Here is a 22,225-nt window from a genome sequence, read left to right as displayed (position 1 = left end):
AGAACTGTGAGACAATAAATTCTGTTGCTTAGGCCAGTCAGTGGTAGTTTTAGCTCTAGTAAACTAATACACTCCCCTAATAAATTTACTTTTCTTTTGTGCCCCATCAGGGTTTGCAGATAAGCAAAACTGTAAAACCTCAGAATTTTTTCTTTATCATGTAAAGTGAAGGGAAACTAAAATACTGCATTTCCATCCAAAATTAGAACTAGTCCCCCACAAGTTAGAAATGTTTAAAAAGTTATTTAGTAAAGATAAAACAACCTTGCATGCATGCTCAGTCTTTCGACTTGTTGGGACCCTATGAACTATAGCCTGCCAGGCTCCCGGGTCTATGGGATTTTTCAGGCAAGAATACTAGAGGGGCCATTTCCTCGCCAAGGGATCTTCCTGACCCAGGGATCGAACCTGCATCTCCTGCATTGGCAGGCAGGTTCCTTAACACTGAGCCACCAGGGAAGCCTTAAGACATATTAAACTCTATATACATTGTTTCCAAGGTTCTTTTCACATTTGTTAACACATATATTTTCACATACAATCACAGGCCATGCGCTTTCTTGGGTTCTGTTTTTAACATTATTTGATAGAAATATTTCTAGTTAGTGATGATATTCATATTTTTATTTAAGTAGCTACATATTATTTTTTTAAAAGATGGTATTAGCTCAGATGGCAAAGACTCTGCCTGCAATGCAGGAGAGCTGAGTTCGATCCCTGGGCCGAGGTTGTTTTATTAAATAAGTGAGCAACTAACACACACGTATTATTTTTATGCCTTTCACGTATTTTTAGCTGTTTGTTACTTTCTAATTTGTCACTGTGAATATTTTTGTAGAATTTATTTTTACCCCACTTGAACTGTTTCCTTGAGGGGTATGCAAGAAGAAAGACAATTCTGTAGTTTATGTTCTGTATTACCGTTATTCTCTAGACAGATTGAGCTGATCTGTGGTTTCACCAGAACTAAAAACTGTGTAGGTTTTTCCATAATCTTCATGTCACTTAGTTTCATGATTTTAAAATTACTTTTCCTAACTTAAAAAGCTTTTCCGAGACTAACAGTTGCTTAGTTTTTCACTTATATCACTACCCGGGAGGGGGCCGTAGGCACTTTGAAAGCATCATTTATTTTCATCTTTGAGACGTGCAGCAATAGGCAACCAGTACTAGCTCCCAGTGGTCCCCCTGAGCGCCCGGCGCCTCCCCTGCGCCCGGCGCCTCCCCTGCCTCGGCCGGTTCCCGCACACGGTCCCCGCCGGCCCTGGGTTAGTTCTCGGACGCGCCCGCCAGGGGTCAGCGCAGGCTCGGCGGCGGGCTCCGGCTTCCCACAATGCACCGGGCGCTGGGGTCTGGAGGTGACCGAGCTGCGGCTGCGGCGACCGAGCCCCGAGGGCTTGCAGGCGGCCTAGGGGCGGGGCGTCAAGGGGGCGGGGCACTATAGGGCGGGGCCAGAGCCGCAGCTGTGGCCTCGGTCGCCCGCAGCTGAGCCTTTCCTGCGGGCAGCGCCCGGGCTCCGGTCGCTTGCTTCCCGGCCTCAGAGACCTGTCCACCTGGCGCTGTAGCAAGGTAGTGGGGGGCTCTTCCGGGCCATCATATTTTTTCTTGGTGGTGGGGTGGGCTGTGAAATCTTAGCTGTTGCCAACCGGAGAAGCCCTAACGTTGCTAAAATTTAGGGATGGAGCAACCAGTTTCGCTCCGAATAATTTAAAACTCTTGTTTCTGTCCCATTCTCCCGGTGCCCTCCAGTCTCCGCTGGGCTTTGGGAAGCCTGATTTGGGGTGCCCGTGCCAGGGTAATTTCAAACTCTAGGTTCATCTCTCATGCCTTATGTAGGGATGCTAACTAGCGGGTGGGGTTAGAATGCGTGAGAACTTTTATGGGTGTAGGCTGGTTTCTTCAGATGTGTGCCTATGTAAAAACTCCTGAAAAATTAGATGTACTTGGTGTGAGTAGGGATCCTGAGTCCTCGCTGTTTCAGGGAGTTAGAGGCGTCTGTCTCGTGCCCGCCTCCGCCACCACGTAGCCACCAGGAGGTAGCAATACTGGGATCTAAGCCAGTGGGGGCCCTCAAATTCTACACCCCAGGACACTGCTTCCTAACGGTCCGTGCCGCCGCACCCCGGAGCTCCTCAGCACAGCTGACCCTCCTTTGGAGATCCAAGCTTTTCAAAAAAGTAAAGTTTGGCAGACACAAAGCGCTGGAATATGCGGGCACCTGGGACACCTTAAGCTTGTTGGAGGTCTGTCGTCCTCAGCCTGTTTCTTGGTCACACTGCATGGCTCAACCCAGTCGGTCTACTTTCTGTTACCCCAGTGCTCCCCTTGGTAAAAATGCCGATCTGAAGTAATCCCAGTGAAAAACCTGCAAGTCTAAAGTGACTCCACCTTTCCCCACTTCTGAAGGCTTAGAAAAGCTCTTTAGTGCCCTGATCCTTAACTTCAGTGCAAAATCATAGTTTTAAAGGTTTATTTTTCTTTAAAACCCTCACCCAGTAAATATCAACTGGTTGATTTTACTTGTGAAATCCAAGCAGTTTCATTTATTGGTTAGTAATAAAGATCGTAACTAGGAAAACTTATCAAAATGAGAAATTCATTCAGATGACCGTAATTAACAAAGTAGCTGATAACAAAAGGCAGATGGGAAATCAAGTAAGCTTGGGTCTAAAACATTTCTGCCTCTGAGAAGTTTGGAAAGATAAACTTTCCTTCTAAAAGTAGAAGGAACACAGATTCCCCCACCCCTTTTTTTAGACTAGACAGACCTCTTAATTTGAGATAATCAAAAATAAGAAAGCTCTTTCAAAGTGCTAGCACCTCACCTGTGTCCACCCAAGGAAAGAAGTTAAGTCTAGGAGTTGTTAGGATTCTAAATCTTTAAGTAGAAGTTCTTAATGATCCTTAACACCATGTCTGGGTACGTTCCTCCAGAAGTGTCAGTTCTCCATCAAATATAAAATTATAAATTTCTCATTATGTATAATATTTTCTATTTGGAAAATATTTTCCATATCTAACGTTAACATTTACTTAAAAGCATTGTGCATTTGTGAGTAAAATGGTACAAATCTTTAAAAGGTTGAAAGCAAGGGAAAAAATAGTCTTAGCTAGACTACATCAGTGATTCTCACCCTGAGGTCCTCAGTTAGTGGCAATAAACCCTAGACATAAAAATCAAAATCTGGGGAAACTTCCCTGGTGGTCCAGTGGTTAAGAATCTACCTTGCAATGTAGGGGAGGCAAGTTTGATCATTGGGGGAGCTAAGATCCTACATGCCTTGCAACAACTAAGCCTGAGCATCACAGCTACTGAACTTACTCGATGCAGCCAAATAAATAAAATGTTAAAATTCAACAATAAAATCAAGTCATTAATAATTAATAATTGCCAACACCTATAAGAACTAGACTGCACCATTTGAAGCTTAAAAGGAGCTGATTAATGGTGGCTCAGGTGGTAAAGCATCCCCCTACAGTGGAGGAGAGACAGGTTCAATCCCTGGGTTGGAAAGATCCCCTGGAGAAAGAAATGGCAACCCACTCCAGTATTCTTGCCTGGGAAATCCCATGGACATAAGGATCCTGGAGGGCTATAGTCCATTGGGTTGCAGACTTAATAACCTCAGATATGCAGATGACACCATCCTTATGGCAGAAAGCAAAGAAGAACTAAAGATGATGAAAGTGAAAGAGGAGAGTGAAAAAGTTGGCTTAAAGCTCAACATTCAGAAAACTAAGATCGTGGCAAATAGATGGGGAAACAGTGGGAGACTTTATTTTTGGGGGCTCCAAAATCACTGCAGATGGTGTCTGCAGCCATGAAATTAAAAGACACTTACTCCTTGGAAGGAAAGTTATGACCAAGAATATTAGACAGCATATTAAAAAGCAGAGACGTTACTTTGCCAACAAAGGTCCATCTAGTCAAGGCTATGGTTTTTCCAGTGGTCATGTATGGATGTGAGAGTTGGACTATAAAGAAAGCTGAGTGCCAAAGAATTGATGCTTTTGAACTGTGGTGTTGGAGAAGACTCTTGAGAGTCCCTTGGACTGCAAGGAGATCCAACCAGTACATCCTAAAGGAAATCAGTCCTGAATATTTATTGGAAGGACTGATGTTGAAGCTGGAAACTCCAATACTTTGGCTACCTCATGTGAAGAACTGACTCACTTGAAAAAACCCTGGTCCTGGGAAAGATTGAGGGCAGGAAGAGAAGGGGACGACAGAGGATGAGATGGTTGGATGGTATCACCAACTCAATGGACATGAGTTTGAGTAGGCTCCGCGAGTTGGTGATAGACAAGGAGGCCTGGCGTGCTGCATCCATGGGGTCACAAAGAGTCAGACACGACTGAGCGACTGAACTGAACTAAATGCCAGTTCTTTGTTTTCATGCACTGATGAGAAATAGCTTTGGGATGACTTCTTATCAGGCGGTCGTGTCATCATGACTACAAATGTAGAGATCAGAATATTTCTCAGATTCTAGGAAAAGGAAAGCATCTCTCAGAACTGTGCAGACTTGAGGAACTCAAAAGTACCTTGAAAGTACCCTTTGGTTTCCATCCTTCGTGGTGCCAATTTTTAAAAAATGCCCCATTTCATAGTAATACTAATTATTCTCTAATAGTCATGTAGTATGAGACTACAGAAGCAGTTATTCTGATTAACTCAAGAGTTAATCCTGTGTGAACTATTTCAACTTTCTTAAAATAAAAACGCCACCCTGTTTTTATAGTCATCTATTTGTTCAGTAAACAGCCTGGCACTGTGCTAAGACCGGAAGTACAGAGATGAGTCTTCTAAACCCCTGACTTTGAGGAGCTGATATAGTTGGGGAAATCAACAGATGGTTATAATGAAGCATGTGCTTGGCATGGTGATAGATCTCTGCTCCTGGTGCCGTGGGCCTCGAATCTAATCTAGTGGAGCCAGAAAAGTTCTGGAAATGTCAGAAACTAGTAATTAAAGGATGACTGGCTTTAGCTAGGATTGGAGGAAGGGTGCTCTAGGTGGAGGGGACAAGCATTAAGAAGACCATGGGGGTGGGACTTCCCTGGTATTGCAGTAGCTAAGACGTAGTGCTCCCAGTGCAGGGGACTAGGGTTTGATGGCTGGTCAGGGAACTAGATCCCCCATGCCACGACTAAGAGTTTGCATGTCCCAGCTAAAAATACCACGAGCCACAACTGAGGCCTGGTGCAGCCAGATGAATTCGGGGTAAAGTGGCAAGATCGGAGAAATAGACTGAAGAAAGAAAGGCCTGGCAAGGGTGAAGGGTAAAAACCTAAGTGGGAGGGGCAGGCGCCTGTCTGCTTTAGAGAGTTCACTCTGAATCTGTAGTGGAGGAGGGACTCAAGAGGCCAGGGGGCAGGAAGCTGTAGCAAAAGAAAGAAATGAGGAGAGCTTAGCATCTGCAGAATGCATGGCCCTTTCCAGCTCTGTCATCTGTTACTTTGGTTTTCACAACCACCCTTTGCAGTCAGTAAGGTGAGATTCACATCTTCATTTTCTTTTCTTTCTTCTTATTTTAAAAAAATATTTATTTGGCCATATGAACTCTTAGTTGCAGCATGCGAATTCTTAGTTGAGGCATGTGGGATCTAGTTCCCTGACCAGGGACTGAACCCAGGCCCTCTGCATTGTGAGCACAGAGTCTTAGCCACTGTAACCACCAGGGAAGTCCCTACATCTTCATTTTCTAAATTCTTACCTCACTGCTTTGTGCCTCATCCCTGACCCTTATAAAAAACCTGTAAATTAAGTATTATTGACCCACTTACTGACCCACAGTATCCACTTTATAGAAATGGATACTGAGGCAGGGTCAGGCTCAGACCTAGGTCTAATGTAGAAAGCATTACTTATTCCAAACAGCAGGTGGGTCCTTCTCCTCTAGAGAATGAGGCAAGACAACCTTCTGGGCAGATCTGCACCCAGGCAACATCTGTACCTGGGCAACATCTCTCAGCTTGGCAGAAGGGCTGCCGTGCCAGCTCCTTAAGCACTTCCATCTCTGCATTTAAAAGTCCCATTGAACAAAACAGTGTGGTGGTTCATCAAAACAATAAATGTAGAATTACCATGTGATCCAGCAATTCCACTTCTGGGCATACACCCAAAAGAAGTGAATGCAGGGACTCGGGTACTTGTACACTTGTGTTCATGGCAGCGTTATTCACCATAGTCAAAAGGTGGAAATGACTCAGGTGTCCATTGATAGAAGAATGGGTAAACAAAATGTGGTCTGTACCTACAGTGGAGCATTATTCAGACTTACAAGGAAGGAAATTCTGACACAGGCTACAACATGGATTAACTTTGAGGACATCATGTTCAGTGCATTAAGCCAGTCACAAAAGGGAGAATAGTGTGTGATGCTACTTAGACAGTCAGGCTCACAGAGACAGAAAGTGGAATGGTGGTTGCCAGGACAAGCGGAGTAGGGATAGAAAGTTGCTGTTTAATGGGTAGAGAGTTTCAGTTTGGGAAGGTGTAAACAGTTGTGGCGATGGATGGTGGTATGGCTGCACGGCAATGTGAATGTACTTAATGACTCTGAACCGTCCATTTAAAAAAGGATACAATGGTCAATTGTACGTGTATTTTGCAAAAAAATTAAAAAGTCTCATTGAGCAAGTGACTTGCCCAGAGTCACTGAACAAAGCTAAAACATGGCCTCTGCCAGACAGTCATGCCTGGTCATTATAAGGAAGCTCTTTGGGCAAGCAGAGGTGTGATCTCACTTTCTTTTTAAGCAGAAAGAGAAACCAAGTTTTGCATTGTTATCACACTTACTGCAGCAAATTCATAGGACTCCAATCCTTGAAGAAATCTGGGTGCTTAGAACGTGGGGTTTGCTTGCTGGCTTTGTCTAGGTATCAAGGTGGGAAGGCGGTGATAAATGGAGTTTGTTGATTCATTCATTCATTCTATATTGAATATTTGAGAGCTTTCATTGTGTCAAAAACTGTGTCTCCAGTTTCCAATGTTTCTGTCTAGCAATCAGCATCTGCCAGCTCTGTTCTCGGTGCTCTGCCAGTTTCCCTTGGACATAAAGTCCTAAGTTACATAAACCTTCATTGATTCCTGGAAAGGTCAATAGGGAAACAGGTAGAGCTGGAGGGGAGGTGATTTGAGGTGAAGTGGGAGGTGCCAGATGCCTAAGAGAGTTGCGATTCCAGTGAAGAAGCCGCCCAGCCCTAGATGAGTCTCCTGGGGTGTGTCCAGGGGCTGCAGATGCAGAAGCAGTGGGTCCGGCTCATGGACCTCGCCCCTGGCATAGGCCAAGTGTGGGCATTGCCTGTGTATTGTTGGTTTACAGCGTTGTGCTAATTTCTGCTATACAGCAAGGTGACTCAGTTACACACAGTCGTGTCCAACTCTTTGTGACCCCATGGACTGTAGCCCACCAGGCTCCTCTGTCCAAGGGATTTCCCAGGCAAGAATACTGGAGGGGGTTGCCATTTCCTTCTCCAGGGGATCTTCCTGACCCAAGGATCGAGCCCAGGTCTCCTGACATTGGCAGGTCAGGTGGATTCTTTGCCATCTGACACAGGGAAGCCCATACATTCTTTTTTTTAATACTCTTTTCCATTATGGTTTACCCCAGGAGATTGGATGTAGTTTCCTGTGCTATATAGTAGGAGCTTTTTGTCTATCATTCTAAATGTAATAGTTTGCATCTACTAACCCCACACTCCTAGTTCCTCCTTCTCCCTCCCCGGACCCTTGGCAGCCACGAGTCTGTTCTCCGTGTGTGTGAGTCTGTTTCTGTTTGGCAGCTAGGTTTGTTGGTGTCATATTTTTGATTCCACATATAAGTGATATCATATGGTATTTGTCTTTTTCTTTCTGACTGACTTCACTTAATATGATCATCTCTAGGTCCATCTGTGTTGTTGCAAATGGCATCATCTTGTTCTTTTTTTATGGCTGAGTAGTGCTCCGTTGTATCTGTGTACTACATTTTCTTTATCCATTCATCTGTTGATGGACATTTAGCTTGTTTCTGTGTCTTGGCTATAGTGAATAGCACTGCTGTGAACACTGGGGTACATGTCTCTTTTTGAATTACAGTTTTATCTGGGTGTATGCCCAGGAGTGAGGTTGCTGGATCTATATGGTTATTATATTTTTAGTTTTCTGAGGAACCTCCATCCTGTTTTCCATAGTGATTGCACCAACTTACTTTCTCACCGACAGTGTAAGAGGATTTCCTTTTCTCCACACCCTCTCCTGCATTTGTTATTTGTAGGCTTTTTAATGATGGCCATTCTGCCCAGGGTGAGGTAGTACCTCACTGTAGTTCTGATTTTCTCTTCTTTGTTAGTGATGCTGAGCATCTTTTCATGTGCCTATTGTGTGCTAAGTCGCGTCAGTAGTGTCTGACTCTTTGCAACCCTATGGACTATAAAGCCTACCGGGTTCCTCTGTCCGTGGGATTCTCCAGGCAAGAATACTGGAGTGGATCAACATGCCCTCCTCCAGGAGATCTTCCGACCCTGGGATCGAACCTGCCTCTCTCATGTTTCTTGCACTGGGAGGCGGGTTAGCGCCACCTGGGAAGCCCGTTGGTCATCTATGTTTCTTCTTTGGAGAAATGTCTGTTAAGGTCTTCTGCTCATTTCTGGTGGATGGTTTGTCTTCTTGGTTGAGTTCTATGAACTCTTTGTATACTTTGGAAATTAAGCCCTTGTCAGTCATGTTATTTAGAAATATTTTCTCTTGTTCTATAGGTTCTCTTTTCTTTTATGGTTTTCTTTGCTGTGCAGAAGCTTGTAAATTTGATTAGGTCCCATTTGTTTATCTTTGCTTTTATTACTATTGCCTTGGCCTTGGGAGACTGACCTGAGAAAACAGTGGTACAATTTTTGTTAGAGAATGTTTTGCCTGTGCTCTCTTTTAGAAGTTTTATAGTATCGTGTCTTATGTTGAAGTCTTCAAGCCATTTTGAGTTTGTTCTTTGTATGGTTTGAGGGTGTGTTCTGACGTCACTGGCTTATATACAGATGTCCAGTTTTCCAACACACTTGCTGAAGAGACTTTTTCCCATTTTATATTCTTGCCTCCTTTGTGGAAGATTAATTGCCTGTAGGTGTGTGAGCTTATTTCTGGGTTCTCTATTCTGTTCCATTGATCTGTATGTCTGTTTTTTTTTTAACCAGTTCCATACTGTTTTGATTACTGTAGCTTTGTAGTATTGTCTGAAGTCTGGGAGAGTTATGCCTCTTGCTTTGTTTATTTGTCAGGATTTGCTTAGGTGGTTCTGGGTCTTTTATAGTACCATGTAAATTTAGATTATTTGCTTTAGTTCTGTGAAAAATATCATGGGTAATTTGATAGAAATCACATTAAATCTCTAAATTGCTTTGAGCAGCATTGCCATTTTAACAATACTAATCCTTCCAGCCCAAGAACATCATATATCTTTCCATTTCTTTGAATCCTCTTTGATTTCTTTTATTAATGTTTTCAAGTTCTCAGTGTACATGTCTTTCACCTCCTTGGTCAGGTTTACTCCTGGGTATTTTATTTTGGTGAGAGTTTAAAAGGTCTTGCTTTTTTTACATTCCCTTTCTGATATTTCATTGTTAGTATAAAGAAATGCAACTGATTCCTGAATGTTATTCTTGTGTCCTGCTACTTAGTCTAATTCATTTATTAACTCTAGTAGCTTTATGTGGAGTCTTTAGGGTTTTCTCTATATAGTGTGGCGCTGCCTGGAGTTTTAACGTCTGCATGGAGGATTAGAGTGATGCCCATAGCAGAAATCCCAAAAAAGTAGATCAAAAAAGAAATACATGGAGACAGGCAGGGGTACAAAAAGAGAGAGTGATGTGGAAGACAGTGCAATCTGGAAAAAGGCCCAAGCTTCATGGACTGACATCCTCATTTTGTGCCCCAAAGGATAAAGCCTGGTTGGCTATTCATAACCATGTGCATAAATGTGACTAGAGCCTATTAAACAATCCAGAGCATTTGGATCTATCTGCTTCCAGGAGATTTGAGGTTTGAATACAAGGTAAAGCATAACTTTATTTATTTGTTAGAGGTATTTTTATTTTATTTTGTCTATTTTTTTCTGTTTGAGGGCTCTCTCTGGTTTCGGAGAGCGGGGCTACTCTCTAGTTATGGTGCTTGGGTTTCTCATGCTGCTCAGTGCAGCCTCAGGGCACGTGGGCTTCAGTAGCTGCGGCTTGCAGGGTTTAGAGCTCAGGCTCAGTAGCTGTGGTGCACTGGCTTAATTGTCCTGAGGCATGTGGGAGCTTCCCAGATCAGGGATCAAACTGGTGTCCCCTGCATTCCAAAGCACGTTCTTAACCACTGGCCCACCAGGTTAGCCCAAAGCATAACTTTAAAAATAAGGCTCTGGGATAGTTTAGTGAAACAAGCACTAGATTTGTAATGATGAGGGGAGGAAGGGCACATCAGAAGAGGCAGGGAGCCTGGCCTGTAGGAGACACACTGTCCATCAGAGCCTTTTTTCAAAATATAAAACGAAAATGGTCCTTGCAGCAGGGTGGAAGTTGGTCCTACTGGGCATCTGAGATGAGATACTTTGGCACAGTGTTTGGTTTTACGTTTCTTGGAAGTCATGATGTAAAGGAAACAGGTACAGTTACATCATTTGATTATTCTGGCAAGATAAAGTATACAGATTCCACTCTAGAGGAGAGCTTTTTTTCCCTGGAACTAAACTCGGGGAAGGATTTACCTCATGGGTTCCCTGAAATACAGTCTCGAAGCTGTGGACAATATCTTCAATAATGTTTTGTGGTTAGCTCTGAAGGTGTCATGCAGATGAATGGATTTTACTTTTGGTAGAAACCATCTGGAGTCAGCGCTGAGCATGAAAAGTATTTTTCTGTTATGATGCTGTAGCGGTGGGATTCCCAGACAGTCACTTTCAGGAAATTCCCTAAGGATGAGTCATCAGAGGGACCTGGAGAAGAGGGGGCTGAATTGGACACCTGAGCAGGAAAAGATCTAATTGTCCTTTGAGCTTGGTCATTTGTACTGTTCTCACAAGGTAGAGGATCTCTTGGCAGGAAACCAGAGCTAAGTGGTCCAACAGGCATTTAAGCTTTGAAGGAAGAATAGAATGAGTCCTGTGCCAATCTTGACACAAGACGGCAGACTCTGGGGATCGTCATTCCTGCTTCTGGTCAACTACCAAGCCCTCAAACACTAAACAGGAGGTTGTGCTGTGGTGCAAAGGGCATGGTCCTTGAAGTCAGATAAAGCTGCTTTAAATCCTAGCTCTGCTGCTTGCTGGCTATGTGATTTCACCAACTCCTTAATTTTTCTGCTCTTCAATGGGATATTAATATCTGCCTTGTATGAGTCATTTTACTGATCAGAGATAAGATATATAAACAGTCATAAACAACGATAATGCTGCTGCTGCTGCTAAGTCACTTCAGTTGTGTCCGACTCTGTGCGACCCCATAGATGGCAGCTCACCAGGCTCCCCCGTCCCTGGGATTCTCCAGGCAAGAACACTGGAGTGGGTTGCCATTTTCCTTCTCCAATGCATGAAAGTGAAAAGTGAAAAGTGAAAGTGAAGTCGCTCAGTTGTGTCCGACTCTTAGCTACCCCTGCAGCCTACCAGGCTCCTCCGTCCACGGGATTTTCCAGGCAAGAGTACTAGAGTGGGTTGCCACTGAAGCAACGATAATAGTAGTAAGCAATTTTGTCAGTTATTATTATGTTTATTATCAAGATATCCGATGTCATGTTTATTCCAACTTAAAAATCCATAGTATCATTCAGGTTTTTCCAATTTATTCAAATAATGACTGCAACTCCCCTCCCCCCTTTTAAAAAAACTATGTATTTCTTCAGGGCCCTCGAGCACGTCTCTAGTTGTACCGTGTGGGTTCAGTAGTTGTGGTGTGTGGGATCTCAGTTCCCCAAGCAGGGATCAAACCCACGTCCCCTGCGTTATGGGGCAAATCCCTAAGCCTGGATCACCAGGGAGGTACATCCCAAACTTCCAGCAGAGGAGCCTCTTGTCTGTCAGGTCAGGTGCTCAGTCGTGTCTGACTCTTTGAGACCCCATGGACTGCAGCGTGCCAGGCTTCCCTGTCCATCACCAACTCCCAGAGCTTGCTCAAATTCGTGTCCATCGAGTCGGTGATGCCATCCAACCATCTCACCTCTGTCGTCCCCTTCTCCTCCCGCCCTCAATCTTCCCCAGCATCAGGGTCTTTTCTGGTGAGTCAGTTCTTCACATCAGCTGGCTAAAGTAGTGGAGTTTCAGTTTCAGCATCAGGCCTTCCAATGAATATTCATTCAGGACTGATTTCCTTTAGGATGGACTGGTTTGCTCTGCTTGCAGTCCAAGGGACTCTGAAGAGTCTTCTCCAATACCACAGTTCAAAAGCATCAATTCTTTGGTGCTCAGCTTTCTTTATGGTCCAAATCTCACATCCATACATGACTACTAGAAAAATCATAGCTTTGACTAGATGGACCTTTGTTGGCAAAGTAATGTCTCTGCTTTTTAGTATGCTGCCTAGGTTTATCATAGCTTTTCTTCCAAGGAGTGTCTTTTAATTTCATGGCTGCAGTCACCATCTGCAGTGATTTTGGAGCCCAAGAAAATAAAGTTTGTCACTATTTTCATTGTTTCCCCATCTGTTTACTATGAAATGATGGGACCAGATCCCATGATCTTCATTTTTTCAATGTTGAGTTTTAAGCCAGTTTTTTCATTTTCCTCATTAAGAGGCTCTTTAGTTCCTCTTCACTTCCTGCCATAAGGGTGGTGTCATCTGCATGTCTGAGGTTATTGATATTTCTCCCAGCAATCTTGATTCTAGCTTGTGCTTCATCCAGGCGGGCATTTCGAATGATGTATTCTGCATATAAGTTAAATAAGCAGGGTGACAGTATACAGCCTTGACATACTCCTTTCCTGATTTGGAACCAGTTTGTTGTTCCATGTCCAATTCTAACTGTTGCTTCTTGACCTGCATACAGATTTCTCAGGAGGCAGGTCAGGTGGTCTGGTATTCCCATCTCTTGGAAAATTTTCCATAGTTTGTTGTGATCCACACAATCAAAGGCTTTGGCATAGTCAATAAAGCAGAAATAGATGTTTTTCTGGAACTCTCTTGCTTTTTCTATGATCCAACGGATGTTGGTAATTTGATCTCTGCTTCCTCTGCCTTTTCTAAATCCAGCTTAAACATCTGAAAGTTCTCAATTCATGTACTGTTGTAGCCTGGCTTGGAGAATTTTGAGCATTACTTTCCTGGTGTGTGAGATGAGTGCAATTGTGTGGTAGTTTGAACATTCTTTGGCATTTCCTTTCTTTGTGATTGGAATGAAAGCTGACCTTTTCCAGTCCTGTGGCCACTGCTGAGTTTTCCAAATTTGATGGCATATTGAGTGTAGCACTTTCACAGCATCATCTTTTAGGCTTTGAAATAGCTCAGCTGGAATTCTGTCACCTCCACTAGCTTTGTTCGTAGTGATGCTTCCTAAGGCCCACTTGACTTCACACCCCAGGATGTCTGGCTCTAGGTGAGTGATCACACCATCGTGGTTATCTGCGTCATTAAGATCTTTTTTGTATAGTTCTTCTGTATATTCTTGCTACCTCTTCTTAATATCTTCTGCTTCTGTTAGGTCCATACCATTTTTTTTTAAATTTAAATTTATTTATTTTAATTGGAGGCTAATTACTTTACAATATTGTATTGGTTTTGCCATACATCAACATGAATCCGCCACGGGTGTACACGTGTTCCCCATCCTGAACCCCCCTCCCACCTCCATACCATTTCTGTTCTTTATTGTGCCCATCTTTGCATGAAATGTTCCCTTGGTATCTAATTTTCTTGAACAGATCTCTAGTCTTTCCCATTCTATTGTTTTCCTCCATTTCTTTGCATTGATCACTGAGGAAGTCTTTCTTATCTCTCCTTGCTGTTCTTTGGAACTCTGCATTCAAACGAGTATATCTTTCCTTTTATCCTTTGCCTGTGAGATTAGATTAGATTAGATTTGATTAACTCTTGTCTATAGTAACTGACAATAATGATGTTTACCTCTTTTTTTTTTAAGTTTCCTCTTTTTTTAAAAAAAATTCTTTTTGGCTGTGCAGGGTCTTCATTGCTATGCAGGCTTTTTCTAGTTGCAGAGAGTGGGGGCTACTCTCTAGCTGAAACGGCTTCTTATTGTGGGGGCTTCTCTTGCTGCAGGAGTACCTGGTTACAACTTTGCCTCCAGTGCGCGGGGTGCAGGTTCTATCCCTGGGTGGGGCGCTAAGATCCCACTTCCCTTGTGGCCAAAAAACCAAAAAAAACTACAGGCTCCGTAGTTGTGGCGCACGTGCTTAGTTTCTCCGCAGCATGTGGAGTCTTCCTGGATTCCCTGAGCCACCAGGGAAGCGCTCATGTTTACCTCTGAACAGGCATTATGCTGAGTGCTCTACAGACATTATTTTATTTATTCTTCACAGCAACTCTCTGCAGTATGTATCACCTGTCACCTGTAGGTGCTCAACGAACGTTGTCCACTAGTATTACTGGTATCAGTTTTAATAATAAACTGATGACATAAAAGAGAAGAGGACATCTTTGCCATGGGAATCGGTGCCTTTAATACACAGGGCAAATCTGGCCCATCGCCTGCTTTTGTACAGTTGGTGGGCTAAGCATGGGTTTTACATACTTAAAGGGTTGAAAACAAATTAAAATAAGAATACTATTTCATGGTAAGGACTTCCCTCGTGGCCCAGTGGTTACAACTTTGCCTCCAGTGCGCGGGGTGCAGGTTCTATCCCTGGGTGGGGCGCTAAGATCCCACTTCCCTTGTGGCCAAAAAACCAAAAAAAAAAAAAAAGTAAAACAGAAGCAAGATTGTAGCAAATTACAATTAAGACTTTAAAAATGGTCCACATCTAAAAATCTACATCTAAAGTCCACATCTTTAAAAATAAATAAATAAACGAGAGCTTCCCTGGTGGCTGGTAAAGAATCCGCCTGCCAGTGCAGGAGACAGATTTGATCCCTGGTCCGGGAAGATCCCACATGCCTCGGGGCAGCTAAGCCTGTGCACCCCAAGTGCAGAGCCTGGGCACTAGAGCCAGCGCTCTGCAACGAGAGAAGCTTGCGCACCGCGACGAAGAGTAGCCCCCACTCACCGCAACTAGAGAAAAGCCCCTGCAGCAACAAAGACCCAGCACAGCCAAAAATAATTGCATATGAATACATAAATGAATGATTTTTTTTTAAAGAATAATATTTCATGAGAAAATTATATGAAAGTCAAATTTCAGTGTCCGTAAATGAAGTTTTATTGGAACACAGCCAGGCCCTTTGGTTTACACATTGTCTACATCCGCTTTGCGGCTGGAGCATCAGAATCGAGGACCTGTGACCCAACCAAAGCTGAAACTATTTACCCTGTGGCCCTTTACAGGAAGGGCCCTTTTCTGACCCCTGATTTAGAGGAAGACCTCCAGAGGCAGTTTTGGTGGGGAAGCTCACTCAACCTCAGGATAAGCCAGACTGCCCGGGGTGAACATTAAGAAGGGGAATCTAGGAGCAAAACTCCCATCGGCCTCATATTTGTACAGGGGACAAAGGGACTACTGTTCTGTTCCCCTGCCAGCATGGACGGGTGGAGGAGGGAAAAGAGGGCTTGGGTCAAGCCTTCTGTATACAAGTTCTAATCAGGAGCTGGAACTTTGTGAAGGAGCTAAGAAATCTGGGATCTGTGAGCTGTTCATTTTTATGCTTTTTGCAGTTTGCTTTTTGTTTTGTATTTGTTTACTTTTCCCTTTGTGCTTAGGGAAAATTCTTTTTCAACAATTCTAATCTTATCTAATCTAAGCCAAGGGAAAAAATGATTGATTCACACCTGGGCTGGGATAAAGTTCAAACTTCTTAACTGCTCTTAAAACCAGCCCAGACGCTGGTCCCTTCTCACTTGCGCAGGTTCATCTTCTGACCTCTCCCCACACCCTGTGTTCCATAATGCAGCCCACAGCCCCAGAAGTAAGCCTGTTCTTTGTCTCATTTTTTTCTTTTTTTTTAATGTTCTGCTATTCCCTCTGCTTCCCACTCTTCCACACCTTCCCTGACTGGAGAAATCCTCATCCTTCGAGACTCCACTGAAACGTCACCTCCTCCAGGAAGCCTTCCTGGCTCTGCCCATCCTGGAAGAGATGACAACATCCACCTTTTGGCCTCCTTTGCCTCCTGTCACAGCACCTGTCACTCTATTTTGGCATTGTTCCCGAGTCTGTGCCTCCTTCAAGGTTAGGAATGATGTGATATTAGTTTGTCACCTTGCTTCTAGCACGTGGTAACCTAGACGTGTGAAAGCTGAGGAGAGTCAGAGTGCTCTGAAGGGCCAGGAGGTAAGAACTTTCCAGCTTAAGAACCTGGAAATGTTAGGTCAGAAATGGGGTAGATAGGGACTTCCCTGGTGGTCCAGTGGTTAAGAAGCTCTCTTGCATTGCAGGGGGTACAGGTTCAATCCCTGGTCAGGGAACTAAGATCCTACCTCCCACAGGGCAACTAAGCCTGCATGCCATAACTAAGGAGTCTGCGTGCTACAACGAGAGATCCCACATGCCACAACGAAGATCCAATGAAGCCGAATAAATAAACAAATACTTAAAAAAAATAAGAAAAACAAATGTGGCAGAAATGAAAACCAGGCAAGGAAGGCCTTAGAGAGCAAAGTGCTGCCTGTTTTTTTTGTTTGTTTGTTTGTTTTTTCTTTATAACGAATATTGAATAATTTAGTAGGAAATCACCTCAGCTCTGAAAGACCAAAAAACCAAAACACTATTCAGAGTGTTTACATCATACCTCTCTGAAGATAGAGGTAATTGTGATTCAGAAAAGACATTTCAGGAGGGCCTGAGACAAATATGGTCCAAAAACTTTGTTGAGATGAAACTAAATATAAGGATAAAAGTTGAAACTATAAATGACTAATGTGATTCGTAGAGGAGGCCTTCAAATACAGTTATCTCTCACATGAGCTCTTAGCATTCTCAACTGAAACTTTTGTCTTGATACTGGAAAGGACCTTATCTAGTGGCCTCTTGGTATTTGGTATTTATTCAACCCAGTGGTTGTATCTGGTCTTAACAGCATTGTTCCGGTCACTTCAATCTCTTAATTAGATGGTCACTGAGATCTTGAGACCTTTATTTTGCAAGCACAGTTTGAGTTTTGTGTTTTAGACCCAGATTCATTATCATATTCCAGCCTGCTGAATCTTATCGGGCACTCCAGATGCTGTCGTGTCATTTTGTGAGAATTGCCTGTGGTTTCTGTCCACCAGATTGGCAGTTAACTCTGCAGAAAACCTGCGGATCCTATCAGCAAACTGAAAAGTTCCTCTTTTAGGTCAGTGATGAAAACTATCCCAGTACACCCTAACGTTTTTTAATGTATGAAAGAGACCGTTTATAAATCAGTTGCCTCAGTATAAGCCAATACTTACTTTCAGATTCTATCCTTTCCTTGATGTACCCAATTTGGGGGAAACCACTCCATTGTTTGGTATTTGTTTGGTTGCCAAGTTGTGTCTGACTTTTTGCGACCCCATGGACTGCAGCATGCTAGGCTCACCTGGCCTCCACAATCCCCCAGAGTTTGCTCAAACCCCTGTCCATCGAGTCGGTGATGCCATCCAACCATCTCATCCTCTCTCATCCCCTTCTCCTGCCTTTAACCTTTCCCAGCATCAGGGTCTTTTCCAATGAGTCAGCTCTTTGCATCAGGTGGCCATAGTATTGGAGCTTCAGCATCAGTCCTTCCAATGAATACTCAGGGTTGATTACCTTTAGGATTGACTGGTTTGATCTCTTTAGATTCCAAGGGACTCTCAAGAGTCTACTCTAGCACCACAATTTGAAAGCATCAGTTCTTCGGCACTCAGCCTTCTTTATGGTCTAAACCTTTATGCTGCTAAGCCCAACTCTCACATCCACACATGACCACTGGAAAAACCATAGCTTTGGCTATGTGGATCTTTGTTGGCAAAGTGATGTCTCTACTTTTTTAATACACTGTCTAGGTTTGTGATAGCTTTCCTTCCGAGGAGCAATGATAACTGGTTTCTGTCATCCAGTGTGTCCTCATAGCTTCCAGTCAGTTCTTCTGTGTTTTCCTAGTCTCTCTTTCTCACTAGGGCTTCCCAGGAGGCACTAGTGGTTAAGAACCCTCCTGCCAATGCAAGAGACATAAGAGACGCCGGTTTGATCCCTGGCTTGGGAAGATTCCCTGGAGAAGGAAATGGCAACCTCCTTCAGTATTCTTGCCTGGGAAGTCCCATGGACAGAGGAGCTACAGTGGGCTACAGTCCATGAGGTTGCAAAGAGTTGGACATGACTGAAGTGGCTTAGAATACACACATAATCTCTCTCCTCCACGGCAAAGTTTCAGACGGCCTGCATTCTCCTTAAGCTTCCACTCGTACCCTTCTTCCCACCCGGCCCCTGTTCTCCTCTGTCTCAGCAAAGGATCCTGCTGGCTACTCCGTGGAGAAGATGGAGGCTATCAGACTGTCATGCCATCTAGTTCCTGCTGCCACACCAGGACGTCTAGTTCATTCCTCCCACATCCTTCTGTCTATTTCCAGTGAAGAGATGCTCTTCCCTTGAATTGGAGCCAACCTCTAAGTCTATGCCTGCGCTCTGGACCTTCTGTCTCCTCCCTCCTCAGGGTCCCCCAGCTGACTGTCCCCCTTCCTGCATCCTCCCTGTTAGCCTTTACACATTCTCCCACAGCATCCATCTGAAAGCATCTCCCTCCCCAACCCTCCCCTTGGCAACTCAACGCCTCGACTTAGAATTATTTCTGCTCTGCTTCCTCACCTCAGCCCCTCACCCCTTCAGTCTGGATTGTACCTCTATCCCTCCACTGATACTGTCCTCACTGACGTCACCAACTCCTGCCTTGCAGCTAAACCCAATGTGGATGTCTAGGTCCGTGTTGGCCTTACCTCTCTGGAGCATTCAGCTTTACCAACCATGTGCTTCTCTGAGAACTTCTCTTCTGCCCGACTTCCCGGGCTCCTCCTTTCCTCTCTCTTTCTCCCTGGACTCATCTTCCCGTGTTGCTTCTTCAGTGGTGGTTCCACTCTGGTCTCTCTACTCCTACTGTCCCCTCTCTTCCCTGAATTCTTTTGGTTTACAAGCCACAGATCCCAACTCAGATTGAACTAAACAACCCACCAAAACACCACCATCACCAAAAAGTCACAAGGAAAATTCAGTGATTCGTGTGTCCAAAACATCCAGTCATAGATCTGGAGAAGATTCTTTGAGAGTCCCTTGGACAGCAAGGAGATCAAACCAGCCAGCCCTAAAGAAAATCAACCCTGAATATTCCACTGGAACACTGATGCTGAAGCTCCAATACTTTGGCCACCTGATGCAAAGAACTGACTCACTGGAAAAGACACTGATGCTGGGAAAGATTGAGGGCAGGAGGAGAAGGGGACGAGAGAGGATGAGATGGTTGGATGGCATCACCGACTTGATGGACAAGAGTTTGAGCAAACTCAGCGAGTTAGTGATGGACAGAGAAGCCTGGCGTGCTGCAGTTCATGGGGTCGCAAAGAATCGGACAAGACTTAGTGAACAACAACGAGATGTGGGATAGCCGATCCAGAGGCATAAAATAAGGACGTCACGACAGCTTCACCGTCTCTGCCTTAGTTTCGTTTTCCTTTATATTGGCTCCATTCTCAGGCAGCTTCTTTCTAAAAGATGGCATGACGCCCACCAGCAACTCCTGGCTTATATCCAATCCTCTTAGGAAACACAGTGGAAAATTTTCTACCCAGGTTCTTAAGCTGGGAGTCTAGGAATCATTTCTGACTCCTGTTCCCCCACATCTAAGTCACCAAGTCCTCTTCCACCTTCTTAATCTCTCTCCATCCTCATTGTTGTTTAGTTACTCAGTCGTGTCCGACTCTTTGCGACCCCATGGACTGTAGCCCGCCAGGCTTCTCTGTCCATGGGATTTCCCGGGCAAGAATACTGGAGTGGGTTGCCAGTTCCTTCTCCATGGGCTCTTCCTGACCCAGGGATCAAACCTGCATCTCCTGCATTGGCAGGGGGATTCTTTCTCACTGAGCCTCCTGGGAAGCCCCCGTCCTCGCTGCCGGTGTTCTAGTTCCGGGTGCCATTTTTCATTCAGATTCCTGCTGCAGCCTCCCTGTGATTTTCTGCCTTGAGTCTTGTTGCCCTCCAGCCTGTTCTTCACATCACAGCCAGGATAATCTTTTGAAAGGGTTATGTGATGCCCAGCCACAATGTGTAGGAAGCAAAAGACAAAAGTCCTTGTTATGTTCTGGAAGGCCTTGCATGAAATAACTCCTGCCTGCTTCTCTTTGCACATTATACCTCATCCCAGGCAGTTCAGCTGCAGATGCCAGACTAGCTAACTCCCTCCCAGCTCTGCCTTTTCATACAGTGCTCCCCCAACCTCGACCATTTCCCCTCCTGAGACCGCCACCTAATGAGCCTCTTCTTATTCATTTAGGCCTTGCATTTGATATAACTGTATTGAGAAAATCCTTCTATACTGCCTTATGTACTCTTCCTGCTAGAATATCCTCATTTTTCCATCTTAGCAATTATCACACTTTATCCTCATTGCTTGTTAAATCATCTGTAGCCCTCAGCAGACTGTAAGGTCCATGAAGGCAGATGTTTCTCTTGTTTTGTGAAATATCCCCAGCATTGCAGAGTAGAGACTTGATAAATATTTATGATACTGTAAAATAAAATAGGATGTGATTTAGGTGATTTTAGACTATACATTGGTTTGCGAAGCTACTGGGAAGTCTAATGTCTACTGCTTTTCTTTTTTATATGCTTCGTGCGTGCGAAGCTGCTTCCATTGTGTCCGACTGTTTGTGACCCCATAGACTGGAGCCACCAGGCTCTTCTGTCCATGGGATTTTCCAGGCAAGAATACTGGAGTGGGTTGCCATTTCCCTCTCCAGTATACGGCTATTGGCCCTTTTTTAAAAACAAGAGTTTGGCAATTTCCTGGCAGCCCGGTGGTTAGGATCATGCTTCTAGGGTGGAGGTGGCACGGGTTCGACTCCTGGGTGGGGAACTAAGATCTCACAATCTGCGTGGTGCAGCAACAAATTTTTTTGAAAGAATTAAAAAAATAGTAGAGCTTTAGAATTAAAGTGGATCTTAACAACCATCCTGCACTAATTCACTGCAACTGACAGATTAGGAAGCGGGAGCTCAGAGCGACTCTTGTGACTTGTGCAGACCACGGGGATATTCATGGTGGCCTTGAACTCAACTCCTGACTTTTAGTGCAGAGCAGTCTTCTCTTCATCATGATATTATTACTTTGAACAGACTAGTGTAGTGCGATTTTTGTATCAACGCAAAGGAATCTTAGCATCTACAGCCTCCTGAGTTTTCCTTGTTAAGATGGACTCAGTTTTCCTGGTGGCTCAGATGGAAAGAATCTGCCTGTGGTGCAGTTTCGATCCCTGGGTCAGGAAGATCCGCTGGAGAAGGGCATGGCAACCCACTCCAGTATTCTTGCCTGAAGAATCCCACGGACAGAGGAGACTGGTGGGCCACAGTTCATGGGGTAACAAAGAGTCGGACGTGACTGAGTGACTAACACTCGCTGATTCTGTACATCTTGGTGGATTCTGACACTTTATCAGGATGCAAATCTCCCTGGTCTGTAGATGCCCAAGAATCCTTTAGAGTTTGTTCTCTATGTCAGTGGTCCTCAACCCTTTTGGCATCAGGGACCATTTTTGTGGAAGAAAATTTTTCCATGGACCAGAGGCAGGGATCATCCATCATTTCAGGATGATTCAAACACATTACACTTATTGTGGACTTTATTATTATTCCATCAGCTCCAGCTCAGATCATCAGATATTTGATCCCAGAGGTTGGGGATCCCTGCTGGACACCATTGGCCCACAGAAAACCAGAAGCTATACGTTTGGCTCCCTTGTTCCCCCATTTCTCCTCATAAGCGTGGTTACTGAGTGGCTGTCATCTGGATTTGATCTGAGGAACACTCGTGTTGTGTAAAAGAAGTAACAGACTGGTTAACTGTTTGTGAGAACCACTCTTCTCTCTGTGAGGCTTGCTGACTGATGTCCATATGAGATAGGAGCGTAAAAAGAGAATTGCTTCCATAAAAACAAGTTTAAGTTTGGCAAAGACTGGGCAGGAGTAAC

The 22,225-nt window shown here is 44.3% G+C and overlaps 1 protein-coding gene across 1 annotated transcript in view; it reads left to right on the top strand.

Moving 5' to 3' along the window:
* Positions 1-1,440: 1,440 nt before the first annotated feature.
* EXTL3 (exostosin like glycosyltransferase 3) overlaps positions 1,441-22,225 on the top strand; it is a 131,801-nt gene continuing 111,016 nt past the window's right edge. Inside the window, exon 1 of the mRNA XM_070794183.1 lies at positions 1,441-1,569. The gene's annotated coding sequence lies outside the window, so the exon portion shown is untranslated. The remainder of the gene's footprint in view (positions 1,570-22,225) is intronic.

The sequence above is a fragment of the Bos indicus genome, chromosome 8, assembly GCF_029378745.1.
Source record: "Bos indicus isolate NIAB-ARS_2022 breed Sahiwal x Tharparkar chromosome 8, NIAB-ARS_B.indTharparkar_mat_pri_1.0, whole genome shotgun sequence".
Classification (NCBI taxonomy): domain Eukaryota; kingdom Metazoa; phylum Chordata; class Mammalia; order Artiodactyla; family Bovidae; genus Bos; species Bos indicus.
The sequence above is the reverse complement of the archived record's forward strand: the minus strand, read 5'-3'. Positions and strand labels throughout refer to the sequence as shown.